Source organism: Pinus tabuliformis, chromosome Q (assembly GCF_031772625.1).
Source record: "Pinus tabuliformis cultivar Carrire ecotype Pingquan chromosome Q, CPIR1, whole genome shotgun sequence".
In the NCBI taxonomy this organism is placed as follows: domain Eukaryota; kingdom Viridiplantae; phylum Streptophyta; class Pinopsida; order Pinales; family Pinaceae; genus Pinus; species Pinus tabuliformis.
The window spans coordinates 359,227,089-359,250,013 of NC_142296.1; positions in this window are offsets into that span (position 1 = coordinate 359,227,089).

The window sequence follows — 22,925 nt, forward strand, 5'->3', positions numbered from 1 at the left end:
GCTCAAATCATTGTATTTTAGGACTTTTTACATGGTTTGCTAATTATGCTTATGACTGTTGTTGGTTTAGAATTTTGGTTCAAAGTGTTGCGTTTCCGCAGCTCACACAGGGTTTCTGCAGCTGATCCCGGTTTCCGCAGCCAACCCCAGATTCCGCAGCTCTTTTATTAAATGATATGTTCCAGGTGTCCTCCGGGAAGAAGAGACACATGGGCAAGTTCGTGGAACCAAAGACATGGTGTGTGTCCTTCCAGCTCACCCAAACCGGTCATAAAAACCCGTGGTCAACAAGGAGGCAAATGCGGTCAACAGAAGTCATTGGAGGTGGCACGGCTCTGCGTGTTCTGTTTTGGAGCACGTGAAGAACAGGTGGCATCTTCCTCAGCCACGAAGATAGTGGGAAACATGAATCCAACAGCAGATTGAATGCCCACAACGACTGTTGCCTAAATCCGAGGACGCAGCAAGATTACGTGTTTTTACACAGCTGCTTGAATAGCTTAGTTTTCGTCAAGTTAGTTTGCTTTCCTTTGTTATAAATAAAGCGTCCTTGAACGCTGGATAGTTAGTTGTTGTTGTAATTGCTTTGTAATTTTGAGCTCCCCACTGTACTTTTACATTTGCTCTCAATACATGAGAAGACTGTTTTACACTTAAGCGTATAACTGCTCCTTGAACCGGCTGAAGTAGGCAGAGGGCCCCTGTTTGCTGAAGCCCTGTATAGTAATCTTTAATTTCCTGCATTTCTCTTTCTTGTTTCATGTATAATAGCTGTACAGATGTCTTTTAATTGCTGCGTTTTTTTTTTCTTTTCAACATGTATATTAGCTGTACATAAACTTTGAATTCTACTGATTTACATTTCTGCACTTTTGTTCATGACTGATCAATGTGTTATGCAGGTTTCTTAGGCAAGCCCGGGACAGTTTTCTTTCTTTTCTTTTTATAACTAGTGGCATGCGTGATCGTCTTGTCTATGTTGCTGACATTCATTGTTTTGCAGTTTTGATTTTCCTTACTGTCATTTCCTTTAACTTGCAAATTTACTTTCTGCTCTTAGATATCAAGTTGTTCATCTATTTATGGTTCCTTCTCCATAATCCAATAACTTTATTGGGAGCCAAAATATCACTTAGTATAACTTGATTTAGTTTGCTTTAGAACTCACATTACTTAACTTATTCATAACTGTTTCTCACATGATAAATTCAGCTGAAAGGCAAAAAGGTTAAGAGGAAGTTAAAGTGTTGTGACTAGTCTCTTTTATGTAGTTTCACTTAGATTTCACATTGCTTAACATTCCATGATGTCTTTTCATAGAGAAGATTAAGATTGAAGAGTTGAAATAGTTTGAGATAGTTGTCTTTTCTTTTAGTAGGATTTAATATAGATTTCATTTTCATTTTCAATCAGCAGTAGAGATACTGGGCCGATGTCATTAGTCCTTTATTTGATGTCTTTATTTTCCTTTAAGAGTTGATTTTATTGCAGTTGTTGTTCAAGCTTTGTTGTAGAATACTTTTCAAGTTTTGAGAAATCATTTAGAGATCACCACAATCATCCACATTTCACTTGCTTTATTACTTCCATCACATCACAGTAAGAAAGATACATTCGAAAACAAACTTAAAAAGCTAAAAACGACAAAAGATTAAGAAAACGGTTATCTAAGTACATATAGTACACCTCACTTCATCAGCTTATGAGCCCCGGGTTGACATTTAAAAGTTGCAATTTAGACATCACTAAATTGACCAAACACTTATATCCCTGATAACATAACTAATCTACATGTTTTTAACGATGATTAACATATGCTGCAGTTCATGGCCAACATTATTGTCTTTAAAGACGTAGTGATTGATGAAGACGAGCACAAGTAGTCTCTACAAGCTAGGGTTGATGACAAGAAAGGAAACCTCATCCCTAACGGTGTGGTATATCCAAAAAATATCTCTGACTTGCAAAGCCACTTTTAGGAGCCAAGGAATAGAAAAACCCATAGCTCTACCATGATGCATGAACATATAAACCTGGGAACAGAACAAGATCTGAAGTTCATCAATCTTTGTAGATGTTGCACACAGAGGAGTTTCAAGCATTTTTCCACTTGTTCAAATAGTAGTGGGATGTGTTTACATGGACATATGATGGTCTGAAAACATATGACATGCGAACAATCCAACATGTGATTCTAATAAAAGAAGGGGTCAAGCAATTTGAGCAAAAGCTAAGAAAAGTCCATCGATCACTTGAAACCCTCATACAGAAAAAGTTGACCAAGTTGTTAGATGCATGGACCATTTACAGAGTTCATCATTCCACATGGGTTTCCAACCTTGTTCCCATACGTAAGAAGTCTCGGGAGATCTACCTCTGTGTTGACTTCCTGAAACTTGAACTGCACCTCAAAGAAAGACAACTACCTCATGTCATCAATGGAGCATACTTCACATACAATATCTGGGGAAGAGATGTTTTCCTTACTTAATGGGTTTTTAAGATATAAACAGGTTCTGGTAGAGAATCTTGATCAAGTAAAAACTACCTTTCGTACCATCTAGGGTACATTCGCATAGAGATGCATGCCATTTGTGCTCGTGAATGCAGGCGCAACCATTTCGCACACCATGGAGATCGCCTTCTATGGACTCATCAGACAGAGCCTAGTGGTGTACCTTGATGATGTGACTATCTTTTCGAGAAAACGATCAGACCACATACACCATCTAAAGAAGAAATTTGAGCGAAGCTTGAAATATGGGATTTCCTTGAATCCCAAAAAGAGCATGTTTGTTGTCTGAGGGAAACCTCCTTGGGCACATCATTACAAGAAGTGGGATCAAGGTTGATCTGGACTAAGTCAGGACCATTACACAGATCCCTAACACAGCCAACAAGAAAGCAATGCAGTCTTTCTTAGGAAAGATAAACTTCCTCCGGAACTTCATCTTGGACTATGTGGAGATAGTGAAACCAATAAAAGATATGATCAAGAAGGATGTAGTCTACAGCTGGGGCAAGAGGGAAAAGAACACATTCACCTATATTAAGAAGGCTATAGTATATGTGCCTTCACTTTACGACTTAGATTTCAACGAATATTTCTTCCTATACACCTTTTCCTCCCACAACTTGCTTCCTGTAGTATTGACTCAGAAGGATGATATGAACGACGAATGTCCCATCTCCTTCATGAGAGAAAGGATGTGGGGACCCAAACTCAACTACCCTGTCATTGAAAAATAATCATACAAAGTATACAAGGCAGTGAAACAATTCAGACCCTACTTGTTGAAGAATCATTCCATAGTTTGTGTGCCTAACCCAACAATCTGGTCACTACTTGTACAATAAGAGTTGGGTGAATGATGTGTGAACTAGATCACAAGCTTGCAAGAGTATGATCTTAGCATCAAGCCACTTCACACTATCAAGGGTCATGGTCTCTAATGAGCACCAATATTGAATAAAGAATGTTGCAACTCCCGGGGCTACCAACATTACTTTATCAACCCATGGTTCATATAAAATTGGAGGTGATGGTGTTGTATACACAAGTAAATGTGATGCGTCCTCTCTTTTTCATTGCTAAACTAGTGATAGACAACTAAGGCTTTTCAAAACAGACTTCTATTGATTCGGAAGAAGCTTGATTACCAATGAGGAAAAGAGAAATCTACACTAAAAGAAATCTTGTCTACTACAGTAAGGAAAAAGACTGAAATCAAATGCTTAAACACACCATTCTTGTAATTAACTGCTAAGATGATTTTCTTCAAAAGAATGCTAAGTTAACATGTATGCAATCCCACTATCCTAGGAATCCAAATTAGAACATCAAACATTATACTGTTGTGCATGTAAATGAACAAAATAACTCTTTTTTTCCTTTTTGTCTTTTTTATGTGAAAGCTAACCTCTTTTCGTGATGTGGCAAGTGGATTAGGGATGATGGTGAATGGTAAAAAGGCTTGGTAGGCAATTAGGGGTCCCTTTTTAGCTTCCTGGGGGCTTTTCCACAATTCTACATCAAAAAACGCCACTACAGGTCAACCTATAGGATGTCCTAATGCATCCTACAGGATGTCCTGAATTCCTACACAATCCCCAGTATTCCTACAGGATACAACTGAGGGAAAAAAAGGGGTTTGGAATGTGACGTAAGGTTTATGGAAGGTGGTTGGTGGATGGAATGAGGCAAGGGAGTGCCTAGGACCACTGCAAAGCTCAAATCTAGAGTTGTCAGATGGTTGGATTTGCTCAACAAGCTTGAAGAAGTATTCTTATGGAATGATGAATTTGGTGAGGGATTTAGTGAAAGAAAGTGATAATAATGGATGGATGAAGTTGGGATGAGGTTGTTGATCATGAAATATCTACGCACTTTTGAAACTCTTGCACTACATCAATCATTGACATTTATCCATAAACCATCTAAACAAGAAGGATTTCAATTAACTAAGGAAAACATAATTTCATGAGCTAGATACCTATTTCATGCATGGGAAAACTTGTATAATAATATGAAACCTTGATGAGATCTAATGTAATATTGAAGATAGAAGAAATGGCAATCAAATCCTATTCTTGCAAACTAATAAAATGCTAGCCTGAGTAACAAAAACCCTAAATTCCATGAGAAATCAAAATTCTCTCTTTTTTGGGTTGCATATGGCTTCCTTCCTCAAAACATGATCCCTGAAGGGAGGAGTGAGGCCAAATCCACCTACTGACAGCTTTTTGATATTCCTTTATCTCTTCTAAGTTACTATTGAATTAAGGCACAAATGGAATAAAACTAATCAAATCCACGACTACTTGCAATGAAATAATGCTTAAGACAATTCAACCATTAATCTATGAAATCAACTAACCATACAATTACAAGAAGAGGAGCCTTTACTTCTAGGGTCGGGCCCTAACACAAGAGCTTTAGCCCTCTGATTCAACTCAGTGCTGGATCAAGGAAATGCTCATTCTCATTATCGAAACAAAAAATTACATCACAAGGTCTTCCACAAGTCTTGAACTCGAAAATGACTATTGTTTTTACAACAAAAAATTGAATCCTAATGAGGCTCTAGGCCTTATTTATACGACTGAAGTCTCTAACATCTTCCTTAAATATAGGGAGGCTCAGCTCCTAAACTTGAGATAAACTGGCTCGATTGCCTTTTGACCTCCATGACTTGGCTGCTTGTAACTCCAAGCTACTGTGATTGATGGAGGAATATTTGAATGAGTGAGGAGTTGATGAGGAGGATCTATCTCCTACAATCTCTCCTCCTTGTCTCATTCTCATTTCAGCCCTTAGTTAGCCAAAATTTCCATGATTTTCTATCAAGAACCTGCAATCAATGCACATTAGTCCACTAGGAATAATATCTGACTTTGACTCATCTCACTAATCAAAATACAATTAAAACATGTAAGAAATTGTGAGAAGGATTGATTTCAATAAGCTAGGAGGTGTATTAAGGTCCATATATTTTTTAGAAGAGGAGGAATGACCTGTTAATGTGTTTTGTGAACCCAACGTTTCAGACTACCATGTGAGTCCATCATCAAGGGATGCGACAATAGATCTTCTGAGATGTTAATGATATATCCAAGAGCTCTAATTTGGTTATATATATATATGTAGGTTTTTTAAAGAGAAGTTATAAGGAATTTGGTCGGCTGGTTATTTTTTTATTTGTTTAATTATTTATTATTATTATTAATTAATTAATTATTATTTTTTTGTTAATTTATTGATTTATTAATTATTAATTAATTTATCAATTTGTTTCAGTTACTTATTATATTAATCAGTTTAAGGGGATAAATTAATTTTATTATTTATTGAATTAATTATTATGTTTATTAAATTTGTACAAAATTAATTATTTTAAATAATTTTTTTTTGTTTAAATAATTAATTAATCTATTTAATTAATTAGTTAAAAGAGTAGATTGGTTAATTAATTTCTTATTTATTATATATTAATGTGTTTATTAATTTATTGATTTATAATTGGTTAATTAATTAATTGATACGTATAAAGGGGTAAATTAATTAATTGATTATATTATTTATTGATTTGTTTATTATGTTTATTAATTTTATGTAAAAATTAATTTTTGATTAATTTGTTTAATAGATTCATTAATTTGTTTGATTAATTAACTAATTTGTCTGATTAATTAATTAAAAGAATAGACTAATTAATTAATTTTATTTTACATTATTTTATTAAAATGTTTATTGATTTAATTTTATGTATTATGTTTGATTAATTAATTGATAGATTAATAGATTAATTAATTTAAAAATTAATTAATTAATTAATTGATAAATTAATGAATTAATAAATTAATGGATCAATAATGAGTTAATTATTGATTTTTTAAGATTTCAATTAAAGGTTTCCAGGTGTTGCTTAGTTTTAACCCATCATCCCAGTTCAAGTTGTTCTTCCTTTTTTCTATTTCAATGGCTTCTTTGATTTTCCTTTTAAGATGGTGGTCTTCTCTTTTAACCAGTTTGACTTCTTCCATGCAGATGTAATGAGAGGAAGAATGAACATGTTCAGCTAAGGCTGATTTCGAGGTCCTTTCTCTTCTCAAGTCAGCGGTGTGTTCCTTAATTCTAATATTAAGAGACCTACCTGTTTCACCTATGTATTCCTTCCCGCATGAGCAAGGAATCACATAAACACCTTTTTGAAGGTTAGGGTTTATGGGATCCTTGACTGAGTTGAATAATTGTCTGATGGTGTTAGCAGGGGTGAAGGCTACATTAATGTTATGTTTGTTAAGAATTTTAGTAATTTTGTCCGTGGTGCCTCTTATATATGGAAGGGAGACCTTGGGAGTTGATAAGTTTTGATCTTTAGTATCTTTGTTATTCTTGTTTAGGGATAGGTGCATGGCTTTTTTAATGGTATTCCTATTATAGCCATTTAGTTCAAACACTTTGTGAAGATGGTTGAGTTCATCATTTAAATGGTTAGGATCAGATATTCTGGCAGCCCTAGTGGTTAAGGTCCTAATGATGCCAATCTTCTGTTTAGGGTGGTGATGGGAATTTTCATGTAGATATCATTCTGTATGGGTTTTCTTTCTGTAGACTTGGAAACCAAGAGACCCATCTTTTTTAGTTAGAAGGATATCAAGAAAGGGAAGATGGTTGTTGTTTTCAATTTCAATAGTGAATTTTATATGGTCGGAGAGGCTATTTAAGTGATTGAGGAATAGGTCAAGTTTTTCTTTCCCATGACTCCACTTAGCAAATATGTCATCTACAAACCTTTTCCATTCTTCAGGGGTGTATGGAAATGACATAAGAGCCTTTTTTTCAAAGTGCTCCATAAAGATGTTGGCAACTATGGGGGATAGAGGAGAGCCCATAGCCACACCATGAGTTTGTTCATAAATTTTTCCTTTGAAACTGAAGTAAGAGGATCTTAAGCATAGCTCCAAAAGATCCACAGTTTCTTTATCAGTGATGTTTTTCATGATCTCAATTGCTTCACCAATAGGAATCATGGTATAAAGGGATACAATATCAAAGCTGACCATTAGATCTTCTTCTTTCATTTCTATGTTATTAATCCATTGAACAAAAGAATAGGAGTCTTTAATATAAGAAGGGGTATTACCAGACAGAGGTCTAAGTTTTTTGGCCAGGTGTTTTGCCAGAAGGTAAGTAGGGGAACCTATGGTATTAACTATAGGTCTAAGAGGTATGTTAGGTTTATGGACTTTAGGAGCCCCATAAATTCTAGGAATAATGGAACTATTAGGGATGATTTTCTTTTTAGTGATATCATCAAGTGAAGATTCTTTGATTTTTTTAATTACTTCGCGCATGATTTTTTCACTGGGGTCTTTGTTAATAATTTTATAGCATCCACTGTTATTTAGATGTTCTTCCATTTTATTATCATAATCGATTATGTTCATAATTACAGTTGTGTTTCCCTTATCAGCTTTTAGGATGACTATGTTTTTGTTTTTTCTGAGGTTATTTAAAGCTCTTTTTTCTTTAACAGAAATGTTAGATGCAAGAGGTTTAGAGGTTCTTAGAATTTTTGCAATATCTTGTCTGATTTGTTCACTTTTTGCTATGTCTAGGTCTTTAATAGCTACTTCAATCTTACTAATGATTTCTTCCACAGGTATTTTATTAGGGGTTATGGCAAAATTTAGACCTTTTTTCGGGATGGATTCAGTTGCATAATCTGGGCTGATTTCTGATAAGTTAATGACCTGGGCTTTATCTAATGTCCTGCTTGGATTGGACTGAGTGATGAGGCTCATGATCACGCCCCTACTGAAATTGTTGCTCATCCTTTCTGCAACTCAATCTATATCCATGTATTTCATTGCTCTAATGGCCTCCCTGACATCCCATGCTTCTATTTTAGTTTCATCTTCATGTGCATAGAATCTTGCCTTCCTCTCTATCTCCTACCACTACTTTTTTTCTTCCTCTTCCTTCCTTCCTTCTAACATTCCTATGAGCAGTGGTGGAATGATTCTCAAGCCAATCCAATTGACTTTGAGTCCTTGGACAACTTGCTTGTACATGGTTGTTTTGTTCAGTGCTTCTCTCATTCTATGCGGAGAATAGTACTCTCTGATTTTCAAGATGTAGGGAAAAGTGTATTATTTCCTTTGGAAATCTTCCATGTTGTCATCTCCTAACAACTTGAACATGTCCTCAAAGTGTGTGACTGCTTGATCTCGGGTAGCAAGGTACCTAGGTGCAAGTTGAGGGTTATTTGCAATAAAGTTATGAGTGCTGATGAAAACCATTGGATTTGATTGCTCAACTCTTATCATGAGGGGTTATGTTTCTTCCCTTGCCATTACTTTCTTCATTTCTGCAGCCCTTGCTTCGTCATGATTCATCCATGATGCCAAAGCCATCAACTATAAGTCCCCTAGTTTTGAATTAGGGTCCTACACATTCAAATCTGTTAAGGCCAAGTTATGTAGGTATAACTCAGACATTTTAGCCCTATCCTCCAATGTGCTTTGATCATAGAGATCAATGAATTGTTTATAATCGTAGAAGGGCATAGTGCCTCTTTGTTCTAGAGCCTTGATTTGGAATTGACACCAATGTTCCTTAAGATACAATGCATAGGAATTTGCTAGCATCTTCCACTGGATTTCCTCTAAGGATAGACTGGGCATGGATGCCAATTCACTCTCTTTCTCTTCTAGTTGTCCCCTTAACCATGCATTCTCTTCCTCCAACTAAGCTTTCATCATTTCCTCTCTGTCCCTCAGGCTGTTGAGTTCTCTACCTATCTCCTTTACTTTCTCCTCCATGTGACCTATGTTCTCTACTCCTTCATAATTGGTTATTTGCATCCACATATGTGTTCTTGCCCTTCCTTTCTCAAGCTCAAAGAATAATCAGATGGCAAATTTCTATGAAATGACCCTACCCACTTCAATGAACCTGTAGTAGGAGTCAAGGTTGCGTTGAGGACTAAGTTCCCTCAGCTCTGGATCCTCCTTCTTTGTTTCTTGCTGCACGATCCCTTCTTTGTCCAATTTATGAGTTTTGTATAGGTCCTTTTGTGTCTCCTGTAGGAGGACTTTTCCTCTGGATGAGGCAGATCTAGTGACAGGCCTCCTAACATAAGTGATAGGAGATTTGGGAGAGGCTTGTCCTAATGATCCTTGTCCTTGACTTGTCATAAGAGGAGCTATCTTTTCTTGCTATTTTGGTGAGTCTTCAATTACAATAGGAACCTTGCTAGGATTTTGAGGTTTTCCTTACCTTATTCTTTTAAATTTTCTTGTCTTAAAGTACAATGGATTTTTTGTCTTTCTCTTGCCTTTTTTCTTGATAGGGGTAATAAGGGCAGTGAGGGTAACTGTTGCCTCTTTCTCAGGGGGTTTTGGAGATACCCTAGGTAATTCCTCCCCTTATTTGCCTTTCATTGTAGACCTTTGTTATTCCTTCTCTTCTATCTCCTCTTTTCATTTCTCCTTCTCACTCTTGTCTTTATCGTCTTCTTCTTCCTCTAGTTCCTCACTCTATTCCTATATTTTATCCGTTGCATATTCTTCTGTCTCTTCACCACTTTCCTTCTCCCTTTTGTCCTCTTCTTCCTCCTCTATTTCCTCTTCACCCCTCTCTGTTTCTTCTTCATCCTTATCTATTTCTTCTCTATCCCTTTCAATGGTAGTGGATTTTTTGTCATATTCAAGCGCTTTTATGTCTTCCTCTGTCTGCATGTCTTTGAAAGTTGCCCATGTGATAGGGAGTCATATGGCTTGGAGGGAATCTTCAATGATAAGTGTAATTAACCCGATGGGATAGTTGTTGATGGTTTCCTTCATACACCTTAATGCTCATATCTATCATTGATTGAAGAAGAAAGTAGGGTATGCTTAGTCTGTTTTGAGGAGGTGTGTCTGCTCCAAACCTCATCTCTTGGAGAAGCCTAAAACGGTATCCATATACCACAATGTACCTACCTTCACATGATATATATTTAATAAGGTCATAGCTAATTTCATTCCAAGGATATGGTAGCCTTTCTCTTCTGACCCCATTTTTGTCTTCCATTGCCTCCTCTCCTTCCAAAAAGAATTTCTTCTTTGCAAATGGGTTGTTACCCTTATCCTCCTTTGTCCAAGGAAGCCCTAAAGGAAGTGTGGTGATTTTTCCTATGATTTCATAGGTGAGTTTTGCAGAGAGGCCTTTCACCAGAATAGTGGCATGGGTCCTATTCAGTGGTATGAGGGAGAGAGAAAAGTCTCTGGCCACTTCATCATCATATCCCCTCAATTTTTAAAAGAAACCCATCTAATTGTGCGTTGTGAATATCTCTAGTATAGGAGGGTGCTGATGAATCCTCACAATGCTGGGGGTTCCCTCTTGCTAAATCCCCCTATCATTTATTTGATGGATGTGGAGGGTTGTATATGTCTGATACCAAATTCTAATTGATGAAGAATTTTAAATGAAAATTTTGTGTGCGATTCCCCTAAACTGCAATTTTTTCAACAAAATAGAAGGCTTTTATATATTATTTTTACTTGGAAATTATGGGAAAGTATAGCTCCTACCCCCTTATCACTGCCTCATGAAGCCAGCCTCTGGTTTTTCACTTCAAAGTTTCTCGTTGCCAATCCTATAGGTGATTGTTCTATGTCCTGTAGGATCCTGTAGGTTTCCTGTAGGTGTCCTGTAGGTGTCCTATAGGATCCTGTAGGTGCTCCTGCGCTGGAAACAATTCTCACTGTCTTTCTTGTAGACTGCTTCAGGGCCAAGAGCAACTTTTCTTTGGTGTAGCCTAAAGAATTCGAATACCTACTATGCATGGGAATCAACATTTTATTTCCTCATATTGGTGATTTGCGTGGGATCGTGTGCTAGCAGCCGAAGTACGAGTATCCATTTTTGGACCATTGGTCCCACTACCACATCATAATTCTCCTTACCTCGTAATCAACTCCAACTTTAGGGATCTGTATCTTAACCACTTTCAACCTCATCTCTCCTTTCTCTTGACTCGATTGTTACCACGCGTGTGAGGAACTAATTGTATTCTCCTCGTTGAATGATCGAAGGTGGCCAAGTTAACTGGCTACCTTTCTCTTATAAAACCAACTCTTTCAAAATTTTACATGTTTGATCATATTATGCTAATGAGAGAGTGGAAGCGAGACACATACCTATGATAATGATGCCTTGATGTTGTTTGTTGGAGAGTGAAGTCCTTGTTGTGTATTTGCTATGTGTGTTTTTCTCTTCCTTTTTTATTGTCCTCTGATGCTTTTCTTTGATGTGCAAGTACTGGATGGTGATGCTAATGATCCTACTACTACTATTAAGCTCTGTAGGAGCCTCTTTGACCTCTTGATCTCCATGTTGATGCTGACTGCAACCTGTGATTTTTTGTTTTGTGGGACAAGCTGCTACAGGATTTCCTATAGGATGTCCTGTAGTTGCCTCTCCCTCAAATGCTTTAATCACTCCATCACTTCTGGAGCATGAGGATGGTTGGCATGGGTAGAGAAGGGGTCTATGGATTGGTGAATGAGAGGTATAGCTTTTAGGTGTTGTCCCCTTATTCTCCATCTTCATCCTCTTTTATCTGTTTCTGTTTTTTTTTTTTTTGAAAACTGTAATAATTATTTTTTTTGAAACTGACTTTATTGGATGAATGCATGGGTGATCATTGTGGAAAGAGGCATGGTGATGAGATGGTGAAGTAGAAATTTACTTTTTGACATATGTAGTTCATCCCCTTTCTCTAGGGTTACTTTCTTTGGGATTCCCAAGGCATTGTAATTCCTACAAGATCAACATGTAGGTTTTCACGGAATCCTGTAGGTTTATAGGGAATCCTGTAGAAAACATTGAACCCTTACAAAGTGAGCTAAATGAATAAAAAAATGGACGAATTGATGGAATGATGAAGGATATGGAATGGAGGAATGAAAATGTGAATTGTATAGGTCCTTTTGATCCTCTCTTGTTGCTTTGATCGTCCTCCTACTCACTTGCAAACAATATTTGCAAAGTTTTTTTTTTCTCTTTCTTTTTGAAAGCAACTAGTTTGCCTCTAAGCGGTTTTCACCCTAGCTACTTACCCTCAGTGCCTAAATAGAGATTTTCACCCAGAGATATTTTTGTTTCTCTTTTTTCATTTTGACACCACTGGGTCACCTCAAGAGGTTTTCAACCCAATAGTGGGACTCAGGTGCCCCATGGAGATTTTAACCTAAGTCTCCTTATTTTTTGTCCTTTTTTCTCTCCTTTTTCTTTTCCTTTTTTAGTGACTTGATGAGGTAGAAGCTGAGACTTGCTCCACCACCACCACTATCTTGTTAATGCCATTAATGAATTATTTCTATGATACGGTCTTCTTGTAAAACGTCAATCTATGCCCATTGATAGGTAAAGGAATAGCCTCTGCATTAATAGTTCTTATCTTGACTAAGCCATTATCAAGACATTTCTCTATGAGATTAGGCCCTAACCATCTAGTCCTTAAATTTCCTTTAAAATCTTTGTATCTGGAGTCATACAACAAAGCCCAATCACTTTCTTGAAATTGTTTGTCCTTTATGTTGTTGTCATGCTAGATATTCCTTTGAAATTGAGTCACCTCTGTGTGAAAGAGGGCCTACGTTCTAAACTCATCGAGCCCATTGAGCTGGATCAATCTCTCTTTTTGTACACTAGTGAGATCTAGATCTAGTTGTGCTGCCATTCTTAATGTATTGTACTCAAATTCAATGGATAGTTGGGGCTTCTTCCCATAGAGAAACTCATAAGGAGTGAATCCAGTGGCGGCCTTCTAGTTGGTATTATAGGCCCAAGTGGCCTCAAATAATCTATTTGCCCAATACTTTCTGCTGCTACTAATTACTTTGGTGAAAATTCCCTCCAGCGCTGTGTTGGTCACCTCCACTTTCCCATTAGTTTGTGGGTGATAAGAAGTAGATGTTCTATGTTTGATCCTGCGCTGGATTAACAAGTCTTCAATCATGTTAGATGTAAACGGACTACCTTGATTAGTGATCAATTCTCTAGGGTACCAAAACTTAAAATATACATTTTCCCTTAAGAAATCAACCACTTTCTCCTCTGTCGCTGCCTTGATTGCCTTGGTTTCAACCCACTTGGTCAAATAGTTAGTGCACACAATGATGTACTACTTTTGCATGGATGGACGGTCAATAGGTCTAATGAAATACATGCCCAACTTATCAAATGGTTTGAATATCACTTGAGGTTGTAGAGGCATTTGATCCCTTGGAGTAGGCTTTCCCATCCTCTAGCACTGATCACACTAACTAGTATACCTTCTTACATCTTGATGAGGAGTTGGCCGATAATAACCAACTTGTAACACCTTGAATGTTGTCCTCTTAGCTGCAAAGTGGCCTCCACAAGGCCCATCATGATAGCTGAGAAGGATGTCAAAGACTTCCTCCTCCATGACACATCTTCTCAGAATTTGATCTAGGCCTAGCTTGAAGAGGTTGCCCCCAATCCATGTGAATGTGGCGCTCTTCCACACAATCTTGCTTTTCTCTTTGGAGGACAAATTCAGTGGGAACTGTGCAGACACCAAGTAGTTTGCTATGTCAGCAAACCATGGAGGGACAACTGAAATGGCGAATAGGTCTTCATCTGGTAACTGATCATCGACCATTCCTTCCTCCCCTTCAGGCAAAGTTAATCTGGACAAAAAAATCTACAACAACATTCTCCTTATCAGGCTTATCAATAATAGTTAGATCAAACTACTGTAATAAAAGTAACCATATAATAATATGGGCATTCACATTAGGTTTATTCAATAACTATTTAATTGCATCATGTTCAATATGTACAAATGTTTGGTAACTTGTAGTGTAATGCCTAAATTTGTTCAATGAATGCACAACAACTAGGAGCTCCTTTCCAATCACTTTGTAGTTTAGTTCGGCCTTTGAGAGATTCTTACTGATGAAGTAAACGGCATAAGGTAACTTGTCATCTATCTGGCCTAGAGCTTTTGATATGGCTTTGTGAGAGGCATCAACATGTGTATGGAAAGGAAGGGTCCAATTTGGGCCTCAAAGAATAGGTGCATTGGTTAACTTGTCCTTCACAGTGTCCAAGGCCTCTTGATAGCTTTCTGACCATAAAAATCTAGAGTCTTTGGGAAACAACCCAAATAAAGGAGAAGCTAACTTGCTGAAGTCATTTATAAACCTCTGATAGTATCCATCTAAACCTAGAAAACTCCTGACATCTCTATGTTTTTGCTAAGGTGGGACCATCTGGATGATGGCTATCTTATTTGGGTCCACCTGTAGTCCTTTCTGGGATATTGAATGACCTAGAATAGTCCCTGCAATCATAAAGAACTCACATTTTTATGGAGTAAGGGATAGGTTCATTTCAATGCATTTGTTTAGCACCTTACCTAAGTTGGAAAGAGCCTCCTAGAAGTCACACCCATAAGGTGTAAAATCATCCATATAAATTTCTACTACATCATGGAATAGCTCGGCAAAGATATTCATGACTTCTCTCAAGAAAGTGGTAGGGGCATTGCATAGGCCATAAGGAAGGATCCTATAAGAGTATATACCCCAAGCAGAAGTAAAGGCGGTTTTATTGTGGTCTTCCGAGCTAATCTGGGTTTGATTGTACTCGCTGAACCCATCTAGGAAAGAGAAAAAAAAATTCCTTGCCAAGCCATCGAGCACTTGGTTAGTGAAAGGTAGAGGGAAATGGTCCTTCTTTTCTTCTTTTTTTAACTCTCTGTTATCAACACAAATCCTCCACTTCCCATTTTTCTTTGGAACCAACACCAAAGGAGAGACCCACTCACTATCCTAGATAGGGTAAATGAATCCTGCATCTAGCAGCCTCTGCAGTTCTTCTTTGACTATATCCTTGATAACTAGATTCATTCTCCTTTGGGGTTTTAAAATTGGTTTGAAACCTTCTTTGATATAATCGTGGTGAGTACACACCGAGTGTGCACTTCCTTCATTTCCCTGTAACTCCAAGCAAAGGCATCCATATGTTCCTTTAGCACGTTGCACAACTTTTCTTCTTGGTTTACAGAAAGAGATGGGTTGATTTTCAAAGTTCTCTTAGGGAAAATTTATATGGTTTTCACATGGGTAGGGTTTGAATCGGCTAAGAATATATCAATCTGATGGTTGTTCTGGGTTTCCTTTACTACTTCCTCTAAGGACAATGTGTTGGGAGTTGGACTTTTGAGTATGTATTCCATCAAATCATCTTCAATCCGATTGTTCTCCTCCAATGGTTGTTTCTAAGGAATAAAGTTGGGCTGAGTAGACTTCATCTTCTTCCTCCTCTTCCAGCCATAAAGGTAAGTCATGTCTAGAGATGGTTGTTGACACTTAATCCTTGTGATTGGGTGAATTTATGTAAATAAATAAACTAGAAATATGAACAGACATCGAGAGATGAAATGAACAGTCTCTCCCTCATGTATATAACAAACACCTACCTGGTGACAAAGACACTTGAAAGTGATCATCCTGATGAAGTTGGAAAGACAGGAACCAAAAATTCAAATCGGCAAAATGGAGGTGATGTAGATGACTCTAATTCACCTGTTGATATGGATGTTTCTTATGATTGTGAATTGAACTTGTCTACAGATTTTGAACCAACTTCCTTCAAAGAAGTTGCTTCTCATGATGAATGGAAAGAAGCGATGCAAAAGGAGTATGATGCCCTCATAAAGAACAACACTTGGAAGTTGGTTGATCCTCCATTAGGAACCAAACCAATTGGCTGCAAGTGGGTCTACGAGAACAAGTATAAAGCTGATGGCTCACTTGACAAGCACAAAGCTAGGCTTGTGGACCAAAAGGTTTTGCACAAAAGGAAGGGGTCGATTATGAGGAGACTTTTTCCCCCACAGCAAAATGGGCCACCATCCGGACACTCTTTGCACTAGCAACTCAGAACGATTGGAAAGTCCATCAAATGGATGTAAAAATTTCTTTCTTGAATGGAGATCTAAAAGAGAATGTTTTTATGTCCCAGCCTGAAGGATTTGCTGTGAAAGGACATGAACATAAAGTATGAAAACTTGTGAAGTCCTTGTATGGCCTAAAACAAGCACCACGAGCCTGGTATGAAAAACTAACTGAGCATCTTCTGAAACTCAATTTTAAACATTTTGATCTTGATGATGCAACGTTATTTGTTAAGAAAGTTGGCAAAATAGTTGTATATCTTGTGGTATATGTAGATGATCTTTTGATGACAGGGAACAATGAAAGCTACATTGCATCCATAAAGAAGGAATTGGTGAAAAGTTTTGAAATGACTGATTTGGGCTACGTTCATTACTATTTTGGCATTGAAGTAACCCAACATCCAAATTCCATATTTCTTTGTCAAAAGAAAGACATTGGAGATCTATTGAATAGGTTTGGCATGACAGAGTGCAATCCTCTTACTACTCCAATGGAACAAAACTTAAAGCTCACATCTATTGAAGGAAAAGAATTTGAGGATGCAACAAAGTATAGACAGCTTGTAGGAAGTCTCAACTACCTAACTACTACTAGACCAAACATTTCGTTTGCTGTTGGAATTCTCTCCAGGTTTATGCAAAAGCCTTGTGAGGGACATTGGTCTACTACAAAAGGAGTTCTAAGGTACTTGAAGGGAACTCAAGACTTTGGAATCAAATATACATAGGTGGACGACTTCAGCTTGATTGGATACTCTGATTCAGACTTCGATGGAGACAAGGAAACTGGGGTATCAACTTTAGGATATGCTATGAGTCTTGGATCAGAAGCTGTCTCCTAGAGATCACGCAAACAATTAGTTCCAACAAATTCCAAAACTGAAGCAGAATACGTGGCAGCAACTGAAGAAACAAAAAAATTGTGTGGCTTAAGAAAATTCTTGAAGATTTGCAGGTAAAACAAGTACAATCAACTCCACTCATGATTGACAATACCTCTGCAATAAAGTTGGCCAAGAACCCAAAATTCCATGATCGAACAAAGCACATCAATACTAAATATCATCTAATTCGACATCATGTTGAGGCCAAAATAATCCATCTCCGTCATTGTTCCACAAATGAGCAAATTGCAAACATCTTCACCAAAGTGCTTGGAAGAGAAAAGCTTGAACGATTCAGAATGATGCTTGGACTGACCAACATCCCTTCAGATTAAGGGGGGGAATGTTGACACCTAATCCTTGTGATTGGGTGAATTTATGTAAATAAATAAATTAGAAATATGAACATTCATTGGGAGATGAACTGAACAGTCTCTCCCTCATGTATATAACAAACACCTACCTAATGCAATAATACACCAATCTTTTTTGCCTTATGGAGTTACTGCCTGGTCTGACAATGGCTGATCAGGAGGGTACAGGACTAACTTCTTGGAGATAAGCCCATTTTTTACAATCATATTTCTAGCCCTACAGCTGATGTAGGCATCGGTAGTGGCTAACTAGGGCCTCCCAAGGGTGAGAGGGTAACTAGTAAGATTGGCCTTAGGCTGGAGAACTAGGAAGTCTACAGGGTACTCCCAAGAGTCAATGGAGACCATCACATCCTCCACAATCCCCTTAGGGGTCACTGTGGAATGGTCTGCAAGTTGCAAGATTGTTGTGGTCTTTCTCAATGAACCCTGGATATTGAGATTGAGCATGGTGTCCTTAGTCATTACATTAATGGCAGCCCCAAGATCAATCAAAGTGTGTGGGAAAATGGTGCCATTGATGTGCACATCTACTACAAGGCTTCCATGGTCCAAATACTTCCAGTAAATTACCTGCCCCAACATTAAGTCGGACAGTTGTCCAATGACATTAAGGATAGGGGTGTCTCCTTTTGGCCTCCCTGGATGTTTGAAGCACTTATCCTTAATCAACTTATTGTAAATAGGTGCATCCTTTATGGCTTGGAGAAGTCGAATTTTGAAACATAGATTTTTCAATTCACCCAGAAGTTCATTCTCTTCTGGGGTAGGCTGGATTGGTTGAGTTAATCTCTCAAGAAAGGGTGGTGTATTTACTTTAGGAATGCTTTCCTCTCTTTCCTCCTCACTCTCCCTAGGTGGAGGTAGAGGCTGGTTGTCCGGGAGTACTATCCCATATCTCAAGTTGATTTCCTGAATCTCCACAACATAAGAGGGATAGGATGTCTCTCCACTACACACTTGTTGTGCATGTCTATTGTTTGGGTTTAGATTTGGCTCGGTAGGCATCTGGGGTCGTTTAGGTGGAGTAGGGTGTAAAATTTTTGGTTGAGTAGGTGGCGAAGGTAATAAATATGGAACATTGTTGTATGGGGGCCTTCACCCCTGGGGTGGTGCATTCCACTGAGTTTGTGGCGGAGCATATGGCTGAAATGATTGGCTCGTCGGCTGGGAATGGTATTGAGGTGAAGAAGACTAGGGAGGAGGTGTAGACTAGGAAGGATGAGTAGGGGGGGCCCAAGAGGGAATGGATGTGTTCTGGATAGGGTTGTAATAGGCATGGGATGACCCTTACATGCCCTATTGGTATTACAGAGGCCCATGACGCCTCCTTTGATTTATGTAGCAGAGCTATTCATTCACCCCTTCAGTTCCCTGATACACATCTTTTAGTCAATGTAGAGAAGGGAACTTGTTTGTGGAGTGGTATTCTTCATAGACTAAGGTGCCTCCTTGCTCATTTAGGGCAGAAAATGTCTAAGGGTCTCTCTGCCTCCTCTTGCTTTCTCTTGATGTGCATAGTGTCCATATGTAGTGCAAGGGTTTGCAACATTTCACTCTTGAAAACTTCTAGCATATTTTCAATATCACCCTTGATGGATGTATTGGAAGAGGATGGACACACCATAGGTTGGCTACCCCTACCCTTTTTCCTAGCTGCCCTAAAATGGTTGCTAAAGACAGTCTTGATATCTTCATAGGGTCGCTAGTGGATGTCTCCTCCTGCTAACAAGTCTAGGGTATCCAAAATGTATTCCCTTATCCCTCTAAGTAGAACTAGCTTCAGTGACTCAGGATCAAGTGTGAACTTGGCCATTCTATAGCTAATCTAGAATCTTTCTTCAAAATCTTCTAGGGATTCATCATGCCCTAAGGTCATTCTAAAAATTTCCACTTTAGTGTCTTTGGACCCGCAGTAGTCTCGATACTTGTTGTTGAAGGCTTGCTACATCTAAGCCCAGGTTGTGATGCTATCCCCAGGAAAACCAATGAACTAGTGCAAAGCCACATCCTTAAGAGTGGATGGGAATAGTTTCAACTTATTCTCATCATTGGTGTAGTACTTATAGTTTCTGCATATGAAATAAAAATCAAATAGGAAAGTGTCTGGATCCTCTGAGGTCAGGGCATGGAAATGAGGAAGCATAGAGAGGCTTATATTATTCATCTTAGTATCCCCATTAGTTTCTCTAATGGGAAAGGCACCCTCAATTCTTTCTCTATCTCCTCTGGCATTTCTATTTTCAGCCATTGGGTTAGTTGGAATGGGTTTTCCTTCTTGTTCTCCCCTTGTAGGCTCTTCAAATATCTCTGGTTGTTCACCTAAGGGGTCGTCCAATTCACAACCACCAAAGAAGAGGGAAGGTTGGTTGCTTGAACCAATGGGGGTATTGGGTAGAAATTTTCCTAAGTTATCCATATTCCTACAAGGCATGAAAGAGGTGTTTTTATTTTGTTTTGTATTTTTTTCAAGCTTTGAAAATAATTGCATAATTGAAATCACAAACTGAATGGAAACTAACTAACTCAATGAAAACTAATTGCTTGAATGAAATCTCACTTGCAGAATGGAAAAGAAAGCAAAGAACACAGAATGGAAAAGAAAGAAAACTAAATTAATTTTGTAGAGATGAAGCTAATAGTAGAATGTCAGATATAAGAACTGGAAGAAAGAAAGCATAAATCAAATTTTACTCAGACACCTCCCCGACAACGGTTCCAAAAAGTGTTGACCACCAGTATTTCAGCAAGAATGTTGCAACTCCTAAGGCTACGAACTTTACTTTATCAACCCAGGGTTCGTACAAACTAGGAGGTGATAGTGCTATATACACAAGTAAATGTGATGGGTCTGCTCTTTGTTAATGTTAAGCTAGCAATAGACCACTAAGGTTTTTCAAACTAGAATTCTATTGATTCAGAAGAAGCTTTATTACCAATGAGGAAAAGAGAAATCTATAGTAAAAGAAATCTTGTCTATTGCAGTAAGGAAAAAGAATGAAATCAAATGATTAAACACACCATTATTCTAATTAACTGTTAAGAGGCTTTTCTTCAAATGAATTCTAAGTTAGCATGTATGCAATCCTACTATCCTAGGCATGAGAATTAAAACATCAAACATTCTACTGTTGTGCATGTAAATGAACAAAATAGATAAGTTTTTCCTTTTTGTCTTTTTTGTGTGAAAGTGTGAAAGCTAACTTCTTTTGGTGATGTGGCAGGTTGCTTAGCGATGATGGTGAATGGTTAGAAGGCTTGGGAGGGAAGTAGGGGTCCTTATTTAGCTTCCTAGGGGCTTTTTCCACAATTCGGCCTCAAAACATGCCACTACAGGTCAACCTACAAGATGTCCTAATGTGTCCTACACGATGTCCTGAATTCCTACAAGATCCCCTGTATTCCTACAGGATACAATCGAGATAAAAAGGAGGGGTTTGGAAGGTGATGTAAGGCTTAGGGAAGGTGGTTGGTGGATGGAATGAGGCAAGGGAGTGCCTAGGACCACTCCAGAGCTCAAAACTAGTGTTGTGAGATGGTTGGATTTGCTCAACAAGCTTGAAGAAGTATTTTGATGGAATGATGAATTTGGTGAGGGATTTAGTGAAAGAAAGTGATAATCATGGATGGATGAAGTTGGGATGAGGTTGTTGATCATGAAATCTCTCTGTACTTCTGAAACTCCTATAATTCATCAATCATTGACATTTATCCATAAATCATGTAAACGAGAAGGATTTCAATTAACTAAGGAAAACATAATTTCATGATCTGGTTGCCTATTTCATGCATGGGAAAACTTGCAGAATACTATGAAACCTTGATGATTTCTAATTTAATATGAAGGTAAAAGAAATGGTAATCAAATCCTATTCTTGCAAACTAATAAAATGCTGGCCTAAGTAATAGAAAACCCTAAATTCGATGAGAAATCAGAATTCTATCTTTTTGGGGCTGCATAGGGGTTCCTTCCTCAAACCATGATCCCTAAAGGGAAGAGTGAGGTCAAATCCACCTAATGAAAACTTTTTGATATTACTTTATCTCTTCTAAGCTACTATTGAAGTAAGGCACAAATGAAAGCAAACTAATCAAATCCACAGCTACTTGTAATGAAATAATGCTAAAGACAATTCAACCATTAATCTATGAAATCAACCAAGCATACAAATAGAAGAAGAGGAGCCTTTACTGCTAGGGTTGGGCCCTAACCCAAGATCTTTAGCCCTCTGGGTAAACTCAGTTCTGGATCAAGGAAATGCTCATTCTCATTATCAAAACATAAAATTACATCACAAGGTCTTGCAGAAGTCTTGAACTCGAAAATGACTACTATTTTTACAATAAAAATTCGAATACTAATGAGGATCTAGGCCTCCTTATTTATGCAACTTAAGTCTCCAAAAAATTCCTTAAATATAGGGAGGGTTGGCTCCCAAACTTGAGATAAACTAGCTCTTTAACTATCACTGGCTCAGCTTCCTTTTGCTCTCCATGACTTGGCTGCTTGTAACTCCGAGCTAGCGTGATCGATGGAGGAATATTTAAATGAGGAGTAAATGAGGAGGATATATCTCCTACAATCTCTCATCCTTGTCTTATTTGAGTTTCATTCTTTAGTTAGCCAAACTTTCCATAATTTTCTCTCAAAAATGTGTAATCAATGCACATTAGTCCACTACGAATAATATCTCACTTTGACTCATCTCATTAAGAAAAATACAATAAAAACATGTAAGAAATTATGAGAAGAGTTTATTTGAATAAGATAGGAGGTGCATTAAGGTCCATATAGTTGCCCAATGATGAGGCTCATCAGTCTCTGCAGACTCGCACCTAAAGTAGTGCATGTATAGGAGGAACAAAAAGAGCTCACTGGTTGGGAGCAAGAAATTGAGATGTATGATGTAGAGCAAGCACGACTGGTTGCATGCAGAAACCATTGGTACGAAGATGTGTGCCAGTACCTTGAGCAAGGCACCATACCCTCTCACTTCTCCATGAGATAGAAGAGGGCACTGCGCCGCAAAGCTTTATCCTATCAGTTGGTGCACAAAGTGCTTTACATAAATCACAGTAATGGAATTTTTCTTAGGTGACTAGAGGCAGATGATTCAGAGAAGGTCTTGCATGATCTGCATGATATATTAGACAGGGGCCACTTCGCGGGAAATACCAGT